Source organism: Phoca vitulina, unplaced genomic scaffold, assembly GCF_004348235.1.
Source record: "Phoca vitulina isolate PV1807 unplaced genomic scaffold, GSC_HSeal_1.0 scaffold1, whole genome shotgun sequence".
NCBI lineage: Eukaryota > Metazoa > Chordata > Mammalia > Carnivora > Phocidae > Phoca > Phoca vitulina.
The window spans coordinates 58,880,522-58,895,166 of NW_022589704.1; the positions used below are offsets into that span (position 1 = coordinate 58,880,522).

The 14,645-nt window shown below is 36.6% G+C and overlaps 1 protein-coding gene across 7 annotated transcripts in view; it reads right to left on the reverse strand.

Annotated features, from left to right (window-relative positions):
- RAPGEF4 (Rap guanine nucleotide exchange factor 4) overlaps positions 1-14,645 on the reverse strand; it is a 285,737-nt gene that overhangs the window by 167,470 nt on the left and 103,622 nt on the right. Inside the window, exon 1 of one of the 7 annotated variants that reach the window (XM_032408036.1) lies at positions 4,734-5,916. The exons of the other annotated variants lie outside the window; for them this stretch is intronic. The gene's annotated coding sequence lies outside the window, so the exon portion shown is untranslated. Of the gene's footprint in view, positions 1-4,733; positions 5,917-14,645 lie in introns of those variants that run through there. 7 annotated transcript variants of the gene reach the window in all.

Sequence of the window (14,645 nt, forward strand, 5' to 3'; positions counted from 1 at the left end):
CATAAATGTATCACAGCATCAATCTGGACAGTGGTATGATTTTCTCAAGCAGTGCTTGGCAGTCTGGTAGGCAGGAGAAAGCACACAACTGCAATGATTAAGGAATGGTATTTATTTGGCCTGGTAGGCACCAAGGGCTGGCACAGATCTGTTTTGTTCATTTCTAAGTACCTAAACTACAATGCCTGACAAATAGGAATCACTCAATACATCTCTATTGAATGGATGAATGGGAGAACTGAAAATATTGCTAAGAGGGTGGTTGAAACGAAGTCCATGGTATCCACACTGAATAGGGAAGGCATTGACAAGAGGTGGTTAAAAGGGGAAGCTTAAGGGGACCAAAGGTTCCTATCCTCAGGTCTACCAGTCACATGAGTGGCATCACCTACTCAAAAAGAACTTCTCTGAGTCTTAAGCACCCCCTGGTGGCTTATCCAGCAAGCTATTAGGCCCAGTGGTCTCCCTTATTTTTTACTCCTTAAGAGCGACAAGCGCATTCTCACACACTCTTCTCTACTCTTCTCAATGTCAGAACTCCCTTAATTTCCCTTCATGCAATATCATTCTCACCCATTCTTCAAACCTGCTCTTTCTCCTCTTTCTTTAAACTTTTGTCCCATCTACCTTAGGTACATCCTTCTTTCCTTCCCCCCTTTTTATTTCATCTTCATTCCCCTTATTTTTTCAATGGGTGAAAACAATCCTGATCGTGGCAGGTATTATTAAAGGCAAAATTCATGAAACCAGGACAAGAAAATCCCTACACTTCAAAATTGAAGAAATCAAAGTCTCTTAAAGCCAGTGAAAGTGGACATAAGTTTTAAGATAGCCACATCCCAGGTGCCTGGATGGCTCAGTTGGTTAAGTGACTGCCTTCGGCTCAGGTCATGATCCCAGGGTCCTGAGATCAAGCCCCGCATCAGGCTCCCTGCTCGGCAGGGAGTCTGCTTCTCCCTCTGACCCTATCCCCTCTTGTGCTCTCTCTTTCTCACTCTCTCTCTCAAATAAATAAAATTAAAAAAAAAATAGCCACATCCCATACCATCTTGTAATTAAGATGCACTTCCCCAATTACTGGCATTCAAAACATTTTCCATTCTTATGGTATTGCTTGTGTTTTAATTATTAACATAAAGTCTTTTTGCTATCAATTTTTTATTGCAAATGTACAGGACTTCTACTATAGGATGAGTTGTGTAGACTTTTGAAAAGTAACCCAAAGACGTTTACAACATTGTTCCGATAAAGGATTTGCAAATGAGCATTTGGACCACAACCTATTTGCCAGTCCACAACAATTGGTTTGGCGTAGTTTTGATTCCTGCTTGAATTTCCTGAAAAATCACAATAAATTATTTAAGAAATAACAGTTGTCATACTTTCTGACACTTTCTGACAAGTCATAATGAATGGTTAAGTTCTGAAAGGTCAACCAGCTATCTTTTTGGCTTCCATCTCCTCTTTAGAACCAAGCTATTTTGAGAATTTCCATTCCTCATGCTCTTTTTCTTCCCAACCCTGACACTATTTGTATCCTCTCGGTGGCATTTTTTTAACTCAGGAAAACTTAAATAAGTTCCAAGATTGCAGAAGATCCTTATTATTTGATGATTGTGGGTCTTGTCTGGGAAAAACTCCAAACATAGATTTGCCATTTTAAGCAATTCTTTTGAATTCTCACTCTATTGTCAGCAATAGTCCTATATTATTGGTTTATTATTGATTTTTTTTTCTTTCCCTTTACATAAGTTAACTAGGCACTCCAATTTCCTCTTCTCTCTTCTTATGTTTTCTTGGTTTATAAGTCCCTGAAGAACTGTATTGTTTCAGCTTTTTGGGTTTGGAGAACAAACAAATACCACACACACACACACACACACAAGCACACATGCACACGCACACACACCCAACCTTGCCATTATCACAAACCCATAATCTTTTCCCTCAGCACCATGGTTATTTCCACCCTACTTTAATATAATCAGCTTCCCTTTAAAACATATTTCAGATTCATCCTTTTTCTCGGTGTTTCCACTGGCACCATCCTGCCTCAGGTCATATTCTCATCAAAGGTTCTGTTACAGACTCCTAGCCAGCTTTCCTGCTGCCCTCCTCATTCTCTCCCCATGCCCACCTCCACATCCAGCAGGCACTCAGTCCATACGGTAACTTGTCCTGCTTATACCCTGTGAAGGAGGAGAGCAGGGCCTCTGCACTAGGCACCTCTCCTCCTCACAGTCCTGCATGATGAGTGTTACTTTCTTCATTTCACATATGAGGAAACAGATGCTCCCAGAGGTTAAGTATTTTGTCCCAAATCACCTATCTTGTAAGTGCTCAAGTCACTAGCTCTCAAATCTGAAGAGAGGAGAGTCATCTTTGTTGGAGCAGGAAAATAAAGCATTTGCATGGCAAAGATTTGATATTTAATCTCTTCAAAGTCAAGGAAGTAGACAGACTTGCAATTATTACCATATCAAGGCAATGGTTTTCAAGAAATGGGCTTTATACAAGAGAAGTATAATCCACTAGTCTGCTCTCAAAGAGTTTATAATCTACTTGGTTAGAGTATGTATCTAGAACACGCTAGATACATAGCACATGCTAAATAAATACTTGCTCAAGCCAGGACCAAGAAATGGAAGGAGAGTCCTTGCTACTCTTATTTTGGCTTGCCACTAATCGCATTATTTAGTCACTGGATGCTTCTTAATATAAAATGCTCTCTATGACACTTCCTCTTGACCCGGTCCCAAGGAATATCAGAACAATACAATGTTAGGAAAAAAGGCGTTGAGATTACTGGGCTGCCTTCCAACCCACAGGCCTATTTATTTTTTCCTAACTACATGATAATTATTGCTGGATATTATTATGGGATTTTTCCATATGTCCTTTAGTTAGGGCAGTGATGACCCAATGCAGCCTTTTAATGTACTCTGGTCTTCTGCCAGTTTACCTCATTCTACCACTTCTCCTTTGCTTTTTGTTTTTATGACCATTCAAACTTCCCATTCCCTAATCAATACCTCATTTGGCCACTGCTGCTGTTGACTACATACCTTGACAAAGACTCCTTGGAAAGGGTCTTTTTTGCTCGTGGCAGGCTCATCTGAAACGAGCTCTTGCTATGTTCATCATTTTGGCAAACAAGGACAAGTTCAAGGAAATTGGAGGCCAAACTTGACAGAGCACTGGGTGCAGCTGCTGGCCCAGCTGTGCAAAGATTCTCAACTGGTCCATTACCTCCAAAACTCAACTATTCAGCACAGCCTTCCCTAGTCCAGCACTCCTGTCGGTCTAATATATTTGGCAACAGCCATTATTTCAGAAATGAATGCTCATGTGTATTTATAGCAAATCGCATGCCTGCTCTATCAACAATTAAAGAGATTAGGATTCAGCAGACATATTCCTCTAATTAGGACAAGATGGAAGATATAATATATAGAATGCTGCAGTTTGGTCAAGGTTTATTCTTTCCTAACAAGACTGCCATGCTGCTTTTCATCAGTCACACATCCATTCTCTCTAGGGCCACCCTGCCTTCACTTCCTGTGTCTGTCCCATGGAATTTTCAGTCAGGGGATTCTGTTTGTCACTAACACTTCCAGTTTCCCCTACCTCCCCTCCTCAAACCACACTTTAGGCTCAGTGGACTGTTTTAAGGCTTGTTTTGAATAACATGCGGACAGCACCATGTGGCCACTAATTTCATTCAGTTACGCCCTTCCCCTGGAGCCTGGGAGTATGTTATATGCTCACACTTACGTAGTCTTTCCTCTGAACAAAAGCCTGAACTCAGTGTCTGGGCCATAAATTCCATCTTGCTTCACTCTTGCCCATGCATTATTTAAGCCATCTTCCCGGGGAGCCGGCATGAGAATTTCCCTCAGAGTAACAATCAGCAGGCGCTTTACGCCCTGTTTTAACGGGAAATGTAGGATATCTGAGAGAGTTCCACCCATTTGCAGTCTTGATAATGAAATATGATAATCTAATTTGGTAAAAATAAACTGTGAAATCAGAGATTTGAGGCAAAAACTTTAAAGATGCAATTCAGACGAGCAATCAATGCTTATTCAGCTTCTGTACCATCTCAGCTTTCTCCCTGTGCAGATGCTTAAGTGATGCTAAATTAAATAATTGACAAATTTTTAAAACTGCTGGAAATTACCATCTGTATTTAATTTTGGAATATAAAAAGGTCCATAGAAAACACCCTTTATGATTATTTTGTCTAATAACAGATATGAAACAATACAAACATCCCAGTCATAAAATATAATGCGTTCCGAGCAGTCTGGCTTACATATTCAAACACAGTTTTTCAAAACAAAAGACCACAGGAGGAACGAAATGCTGGGTTACCAATACATTTTTTTTTTAAGTGAATGGCAAAAGAACTGAGTTTTTAGTTTAAAATCCACCTCTCTAACCCCTCACCTCCCCACAAAACAAAAAACAAAAAAACAAAACTCACCCACAGGCTTCCTATAGACAGTAAGGATAACCATCACTTTTTCACGTCTCTCTCTCTCCTGGATAAACACTGGGCTAAACTGTCCTCTGTTAAGAACTTTATTAGGTTGATATTACATCCATACAAAATGAAGTCTACGACTGTAAATAAACATGCTTGAAGCTTTCATGAAAACCCAGAAAGAGAAACAAGCTCCCTGCGTGGGAACACACTGGTAAATACGTGGATAAAACAAGCTGAAACTTACACCAGACACTTCCTCCAGGTCCAGCACGGCAGTAGCCCTAAGGGTACATTCTAGTTTTTTTTAATCCATGTTTCTGTTCTTCTCACTGATGGGACTACTCAGGCACATGGTCAAGTTGCAATCAGCTTCTCCCTCAGTGATGTATGAGAGCTGAGCTGATTTATCTTGTCTTTCTGCAGCATATTAGCACTAATGTTTCTGCGTATGCATCCTACCTTTCTTTAGCCGGAGCCCCGGCTTTATCATTGGTAATCTAAATTAAAGAGCCAGTGAACAGAGCAGGGTTGTTGTCCCCCACCCCTCCCTGTTTTCCATGAAACAATTGCCAGGCAGTCATTCCCGGACAAGGATTCCACTGTTTATTCTATCGAGCCTCCCCTTCAATATCCCATTGAGACTGGAAGTCAGTCGCAAAAGGATAGGTCCAGCGAGACTGTCTTAGTTCAAAGGTCTATTTATGATTTATCCTTTAAAATGCTACAAATGACCTCAGGAAATATGAGGGAGAGCTGTCATTTGCCAGTTTTTCAGCCCAGAATACAGACTTGACACTGTTTACAAAAACAGAGTAACTTGATACCCCACCTACTGCCCACGGTGCAGTGCACCTTTTGCTGACTTTTTTTTTCTGAGAAATCTTTTTTTTTCCACCCATGATTGTTTTACATATGCATCCTTTAATGTGAATTTTAATGAGGAATGTGAGTGCTAGGATCTAGCAAGTTACATACAAGAAGCACAAAATCTACAAAAATTTGGGGGATCAATCAACAAATCGTTATTAACCTTGTTATAACCTGTCAATAAGTAGCAGCTGAAGCAGAAGCCAAAGACTGTATTTATTTCAGGAGGTGTCAATTCCTTGCTTTAAGACACATTTAGAATTTTCTCAATCCCCACAAATGTTTGGGAAGAAGAAACACATCAGAGTACATTTTCATATGAAAGTTTTTAATCTCTCGAAAATTTTGCTCTCTTAGTGGTACCTTAAAGCTTTTAGCCCAGATTTTCATGATTACTGAAATAATATTAGGTTTGTTTTCTCATTTTAAGCAGCATAACTTTTTAACAGCTGTTAAGCAACAGAATTTGGTGGATAATAAAGTATAACAAGTTTTGTCTTTATTTTTGTGTATTTTTGTTAAGAGAAAACACGATTGTTTCCATAATTATAAACACGTATTTTACATCTTTAATTTTGTTTTTTTTTAAATTAATAAATTGTGACATCTATTTCTATATGGGCATAAAATATAGACTTGCCATTTTTAGTAGCTTTTTGATATTCAATTCCCTAATTCCTTGATATTTGCGTTGCTTTAATTTTTCATTATAAAAATAAAATGTCTCTGTTCAGAAATGAAAAATACTCACATTCCAGGCCCTTGACCAAAAAAAAAAAAAAAATCAGTCTCTAACTTTCTGCTTCTCAACATTCTTCAACATTGCAGTTGAGAGAAATAAACTTGGGAGTTCTGCTTGAAGACTATCTGGGGTATCAGGTCCTCTGGATTATATCCCTGGGTGAAACTTTAATCATTTATATTAATTTCTATCCTCTAGAACTTGGTTATACTGAACTGCTCCACAAACATCCAGAGTAATTATTTAAAAAATTTAAATCTGGGCTTGCCACTCCACTGCTTAAAACTCTGCATCGCTTCTGGTTAGTCTTAGGATGAAAGCCAAAATCTTTATCATGGCCTTCAAGGACTCAGTTTTATTAAACTCAGAAGATAAGCCCACCTTCCCAGAACTGACTGGCTGGGATTCAGAACCATCAATCAATCGATAATTGAATGCCTGTTCTTTATTGGCCAGTCAGCGTGAGTATGGTATCCGAGCACTGGGGTGGGATGCGGGAAAATTCCAAAAGCAAATTACATAGTCCTTTTCCTTTAGTTTGAAAGTAACATCCATGAATAAGATATCACTACACATCAGCTTACAAACTATGGTGAAATCAACATGAAGCAAGCCAGATTCGAAAATGCAAAGTGAAGATAAAATCAAGGGTTAGAGGAATAAGATGAAATGAATCATTTTATGAATGTTAATTGAAACTGACTTAGACCAGAGGAGGAAAAGGGAAACAAGGGGGAAGGAGCAGAAACTCTAAAACAAGTTATACTCAAGCTTGGTCCTATTGTTATGCTTCCAAGGTCTATGGTTTGCATCAGCTAAATTAATCTCAGATTTACATTTTTAAAAGCCAACTACCCCATAATTGTGGTCCTGAGTTTCTTCAATAAATAATTTCTATACATTCATTATATTACTGTTTATATTACTTTCCTTCAAAAGTTCTCTTTATTTCAAGCACTAAAAGAACCACATGATAAACCTCACCAGTTTCTAAGTAAGATGGCCCAGGAGCACATCACAAGATCCTGAAAGTATGAGATTTCTCATAACTAAAGACAACATATTAACCAAGAACAACATAATCCTTTAATACAACTCGTGTGTAAACATATACATAAAATAATGTAAACATCCAAAGACATGAGAAGTATCCACTGAGTAATAACCTCTTGAGAATGGCCCAGTGCATAAGGGATTAACACTGTAAGGTCCCACAAGTCCAAGAGTATTTCCTATACTTCCTGCCATTGTCCTGAAAATTCATACCATTAAATTCTACCCTTGGAAGAAATCCTAAGACTCTGGAACCAAACTGCCTGTATTCAAATCACAGCCCTGCCATTTACCAACTGTATGACCTTGGGTAAGGTACTTAATGTAATGTGTCTTTCAAATTCATCTATAAAGTGGGATAATAGACTTCTGCTTTTGGTCATAAAAGTAACTCATATCAGACCAACCTTCTCACAGATAACAGTCATAAATTCTGGTTAAAATATTAAAAAACAATAGCTATCTGAAGGCACTGGAGAGTGATCAAGAGCAGGCAAGAGCTAATGGCGGGGGTAGGGGAGGAGGATAACACTTGGAAGAATGGCTCTTGATAAATTACTCATGTTTTATAGCTTTTTATCTAAGGGGAGACCCAGTCAGTCAGTTCCACATGGTAGCTAGATCTCTGCCATCTTACTAGCTGAGAAATTAGAGATGACAGCAACTATAAAATGTGAGGAAACCCCAGAAAGAAGATAGCCACAGAAGGGAAGCCCCAAACTCAGTACATACAATCTGAGCAAATTTCTGACTCCTCCCAATACTATACATGTGTGGAGCAGACTTCAAGTAGCCCAGCTAAGATGACAAAAACTAAACAGATATTTGCTGCTGTCCATCACAGGGAAGACAAACTTGGAATTTGACTTCCATTAAATTAACTGCCTACTAAAACAGCAAATCAATACTCTTCAAAGGTATGTGACACAATTTGGAATCTCTATAATATGTTACTCACCATGTCCAAGGTACATTCCAAAATTACTAGATATGCAAAGAAACAGGAAAACCCATCCTCAAAAGAAAAGATAATCCATATAGACCAACTCTGAGATGATGCAGATACTGGAATTAGCACAAAAGGATTTTTAAAGCAGTTATTATAACTATGCTAAAGGATATAAAAGAAATTTCAGTGGAGAAGGAGAAATTATAAAAAAAAAGAACCAACTGGGGTGCCTGGGTGGCTCAGTTGGTTAAGCGACTGCCTTCAGCTCAGGTCATGATCCTGGAGTCCCGGGATCGAGTCCCACATCGGGCTCCCTGCTCAGCGGGGAGTCTGCTTCTCCCTCTGATCCTCTTCCCTCTCGTGCTCTCTGTCTCTCATTCTCTCTCTCTCAAATAAATAAATAAATAAATAATCTTTAAAAAAAAAAAAAAAAAAAGAACCAACTGGAAATTCCAAAACTAAATAAAAAAATCTGAAAATTCACTGGATGATCTAACAGCAGATTAGGAAAAAGGTAACAAAATGTTATCAGTGAACTCGTAGATAGAACAATATAAATTATCCAATTTGTGAGAGAAAAGAACTTTAAGAATGAACACAGCCTCAGGGTCCAGTGGGATATAATAGCATGGATAACACATGTATAATTGAAATCCCAGAATGGTAGGTGAAGAGAGAATGGGCAAGAAAAAAAAATTTGAAAAAATAATAATCCAAATTTGCCAAAATTTGGTAAAAACAAAGATATAAATTTACAAATTTAAAAATCTCTGCAAACCCCAAACAGGATAAATAAAAACAAAACAAAATATAAACCCATGCCAGGGCACATATTCAAACTGCTAAAATTCAAAGACAAAGAGAAAATCTTGAAAGCAACCAGGGGAAAATGGCATATTATACACAGGATAAAACTATACTAATTTTTCATCAAAAGTAATGTAGGCTAGGATGTAGAAGAATGACATCTTTATAACTGCCAACAGGAGCAAAACAGTCAAGCCAGAATTCTGTATCTGGCAAAAATATTCTTAGTCAATGAAGGCTAAATGAAGACATTTTCAGAAAAACAAAACCTAAAAGAGTTAATTGCCAACAGATCTGCACTACTTGAAAGGTTGAAGAAAGTTCTACAGGAAAAAATAAATTCTACAAATGGTTTTTTGAGTCTACAGAAAGGAATGAAGATCACTGAAAATGGTAAATGGTAAATATGTGAGTGGTATAAAACACACACACAAACATACACACACACTCCTTTGAAATTCTTTAAAAGACATACAATTATTCTTTTTTAAACAAATTATAACACCCTATTGTGGGGTTTATAACATACATAGATGTAACATAAATACATGGCAACAACAGCACAGAGGATGGAGGAGTCAGTAAATGGAACAATGCAGTTGCAATGTTCCAATGCTTGCCATGAAGCAGTACAGTATTACCTCTAAGTAGAATGGGAAAAGCTAAAAATGTATATGGTAATCTCTACAGCAACCACTAAAAATTAATGCAAAGAGAGACAATTAAAAAGCCAATAGAAAAATTAAAATGGAATTTGTGGTAGCCATGGAGATGCCTCACTTGGATTTCCCTTCTAGAAGAAACTTGACAATCAGCTGTGAGGAGTGCAGTTAGCTGATAGCATCCCACGGCAGCACCTTTGGGATCCACTGTGAGTGACTCAAAGCTATGTTCTTTGCAGCTAGTCAATGACTGAATATGACAGGGATATGCACACTTGGCCAATTCTGCACAGTGCAACACTCATCTATCAGCAATCTTTGACCAAAATCCTCCATCAGGCTGGCAGAGACTTTCTCAAAGTCATAATGCAGTTTGAGGCTCTTTCTACCTTATCCTCCTTTCTTGCTCCCTCCTTTCACAGATGCCTGCTCTCTCTCTTCTTTTTCTTGCACAGATAACTTCATCTTGGTACCTGCTTCCTGAAGAACCAAACTAATGCAGAATTCTAAAATATATTCATTAAATCAAAATAAGGCAGGAAAGGAAGGAAGAGGAACAAAGAAGTAGATGGGATGAAAGGAAAACAAATAGCAAACTGGTAAATCTAAATCCAAACATATAAATAATTATATTAAATGTAAACAGACTAAACACTCCAGTTAAAAATGGAAATTGCCAGAATGGGTAAAAAATTAAAACTCATCTATGTGTTCTCCATATCCTTTAAATACACGGAATAGATAGTCTGAAAATAAAAGCATGGAAAAAGAGAAAGCATAAGAAAGTTGGAGTGACTCTATTCATATCACACAAACTAGATTTTAAGGCAAAGAGTATTACCAGACATAGAGACACTTCATAATGACAAAAAAGGCAATTCACCTGAAAGAGGTAAAAATAATAAATGGATATGTGCCTAATCACAGAACATTTTGAAACAAAACTGACAGAATAATTGAATAGACAAATCCAAAATCATAGTTGGAGATTTTAAGACTGTTTTCTCAGTAATTAATAGAAGAACAAGACAAACACACACACACACACACACACACAAAACACAGTGAGAACATGGAAGACCTGAATATCACTATCAACTACACTGGCCTATTTGACATTTATAGTACACTGCACCCCACAACTGCAGAATACACATTCTTTTCAAGTGTACATGGTACATTCACCAACACAGACAATTTGGTGTGCTATAAACAGAATCTCAATAAATTACAAATGACTGAAATTCTACCAAATACGTTTTCTGACCATAATTCAATTAAACTAAAAAATAGTAACAAGATATCTAGAAAACCCCAAATATGTGGAAATTGAGAACACACTTTTAAAGAACTTGTGAACGAAAGAATAAATCACAGGGAAAGTATTTTGAAGTAAAGAGTAATGAAAATGCAGCATATCAAAATTTGTGTGCCATAGTTAAGTAATGAGAAAGAAATTTATAGCTATAAATGTTTATAGTAGAAAAGGATAAAGGCATAAAAGCAGTGACTCAAGTTTCTACCTGAGAAGCTACAAAAAAGCAAATTAAATCCAAAGGAAACAGAAGGAAGGAAATAATGATTCTTTTAAAAGAGCATAAATCAATGAAAAAGAACACAAAAACAATAGAGAAAATCAAGAAAACCGAAAGTTAGTTCTTTACAAGATCAACAAATTTCACAAATTCCTAGCTAGACTGATCAAGAAAAATTAAAATGAGGGAATAAAAATTAACAGTATCAGGAATGAAAAAGATGTCTCTAGACATCTGAATATATTGAAGGGATAATAAATAACTATAATAAACAACTTTGTGTCAATGAACTTGGAAACTTAGATAAAATGGACAAATTTCCTAAAAAATAGAATTTACCAAAATCAACACAAGATGAAATTAAAAATCTTAATATGCTCAATCTCAAAGTAATTGAATACACTATCAAAATCCTTCCCATAAAGAAAACTCCAGGACAAATAGTTACATGGTGAATTCTATCAAACATTTAAGGAAAAGATAATATTAATCTTACACAAACTTTTTTTTTTTTTTTCAGAGAGCAGGATGGAAGCTTCCCCAACTCATTTTATGAGGCCAGCTTAATCCTGATACCGAATCTGACAAAAATACAACGAGAAAAGAAAATTACAGCTAGTATCTATGAATATAGATACAAAAATTCCTTAACAAATATTACCAAATAAAATTTAGTAATATAGAAAGATAATCATCCTTTTTGACATCATGACCAACTAGGGTTTATCTTAGGAATGTAACACAGTTTTAACATTTAAAAATCAATTATTATAATAGATGTACTACCAGAATAAAAGAGAAAAACCATATAGAATTTTAATATACTCAGAAAATCATCTGACAAAGTTCAATACCAATTCATGATCAAAACTCTCAGCAAATTAAAAATGGAAGGGGGATTTCTTCAATCTTCAGTTATAATCTTATTTAATGGTGATATATTGAATGCTCTTCCCGAAGATGAGTAACGAGAAAAGGATGTCTACTCTCACCAATTCTATTCACCTGGTGCTGGAGGTCCTAACCAGCACAAGTCAGGAAAGATCAATAAAAGACATAAAGGTTGGAGAGAAAGAAATAAGACTCCCATTTTCTGCAGATAACATAATTGTTTAGATGGAAAAATCACCAGGAAACTAAAATGGGATAATGGTACCTACCTCATATAGTTATTAAAAGAATCAAATGAGTTTAAATTTGAAATGTGTTTAGAATTGTACCTGACACATTGTAAGCACTGCATAAGCATTAAGCAAAATTTAAAAATGCATATACCTAAATATAAAATCTGGAAGGGCTACATATTAGCCTATTGACAATGAGTATATATTTATTCATCAGAATAGCTAATAGAGAACTACTTTAAGGAATAACATTATCTTCATTCTGGGAACCAGGTTATGACAAAGTTCAGGGCAAGTAACACCAGGCTACCTAGAGAATGGCCAATTCTCACTAACATTCCTAAAACAGAAAGATGAAGTATGTTATAGTTTGACACTGTCTATTGAGTTACTGCTTTTATATGACTTATTATGTCTACATAGTTCTACAAACAAGTCCAGCTGTTTTTAATGAACACATTCCTTCCTGTGATCTATAAGTATTCTCACAGCAGAATATCTATGAAAGACGTTTAAGTAAAAAAAGGAGTTGGCATAATTGTATTTACAGTATAATTCAATTTTTAAGGCAAAAAGATAGGCATATATGATAATTGCATTGATATGTGCATAGGAAAGTGTCTGGGAAATATCCAAAAGAAGTGTTAATAGTGGAGAGCCCCTTGATAGTGGAAGTAGAAAGGATTTTCATTTTTTTACTTAACATCTTTTGTATATGGTTTGAATTTTTAATGATATTTAGTGATATTTTTCTTTTGTAACTTTAAAAATAAAATAAAATCCCCTAATGCAAAAAAATATATCAACATTTACAAGTCACAATGTTTAGAGTCCTTTTGTTTTCTAAGTCAAACAAAAGGAAAAGAATTCTTCTTTTGTGTTCTTTAAATAAAGGTAGAGTTTTATTTTAGACATCAAGAGCATATTCCAGATATTTGCATCTCTAACATCCTTCCCAGTGTCCGCACCTCCCTCTACCCCAAGTGGGGAGTGGGGAGAGTTACAAACCCAGGTGAGGTCAAAGGTTCAGTGTGTGGGCATAGGTGCGGTCATCAGGACTGAGAGCATGATAAGGCAGTAGGCTTGATGCCCCCATCAGCCGACCTGCTTCACCCTAATTCATACCATCACACTCTACCTGGACTCCAGGAATTGGCTTCTCCAACTCCCACACCTGTACCCAGCTGATGGAGACTGTGGGTAGGAATATGGATCAGAGATAATCCATTACCACTGGAAGCACAGAATTTTAATTAGAATGACCTTAAAAAATGTCTAATTCATCTACAGACAACTGCTTTCCACATAAGGAAATAAGTCCAGGGAAGTAACTTGCCCAAGGTCATGGGGTTACTAAGTCACCACAGCAGGACTCTTGAGCATCAGGATAGCATTCTGTCTGTTACAACAGGGAGAAGGTCTAAAAGTGCATGCCCTATTAATGGCGGACCAGGGGCTGTGCCTTCAGGAACAAAGAAAGAAGAGTAGGATGCAGGCTCAACCAGGCTCAGAAAAGAGCAATCTTCCTGCCTTTATCATAGACCTTTAAATTGGAGTGGAAACATCAAAAACTGGCTCTGTTATTCATTTACTTTCATTACTAGTGTTCCATAAGATGCATATGCACTTTCTCTACAAATAATTCATTAGTACATAAGAGAGAATGTTTCCTATTTGAGATATGCCTTCTGGTCACATCATTCAGAGATGCTCTTAGTATATAACTAACACTAATGAAGGGCTTTTGTTAGAATGTTTTCCACATTTTGGTTACAGGCAATAGGAAACCTGGAGATACTTAAATTAATGCAATGTGTTCTATTATGCTCTATCAAATTGGGTTTTTTATAGTGGGAACTATGAGTCAGTTTCTAAAGTTTAGGAGGCTGGGGATTTACTTAAAATCAATAAATCAGAAACTGATTCAATCAAATTATCCTGCAAACTTGTGCAGAACTATGAAGAAATCCCTCATTCCTCCATGCTAGGAAAAAAAAAAAAAAGAAAACAAAAGCTCCCAAAGAACAGTCAAAATAGCACTCCCAAAGATTATGAGCTAAGACCCATTCTTAAAACCTAAAGTAATTGATAAGCAAATAAAAAATCATTCTTACCTATTTATCAATATAAATTCTCTAAAGTCTCCTGTAGGTGGTCATTTATTAACACTGATAAATGGTTATAATACCCTCAGAATAAAATTGTTGCCTTTATTCAACATCACATTTTTTCACTATTAACAGAAAGCCCTTCAATAAATTATTTTAAGTTCCTCAAATGCATTAGAAATGTTATATATGCCTTCAAGTCTGCAAGAATTCATTATAAGAAGGTAAAGGGAGATGCATAAGTGGCAGTTCCTAACTGGACTTGAATGCTGCTCACATTCATTATATTGCCCCCCCCAGACATTTCAT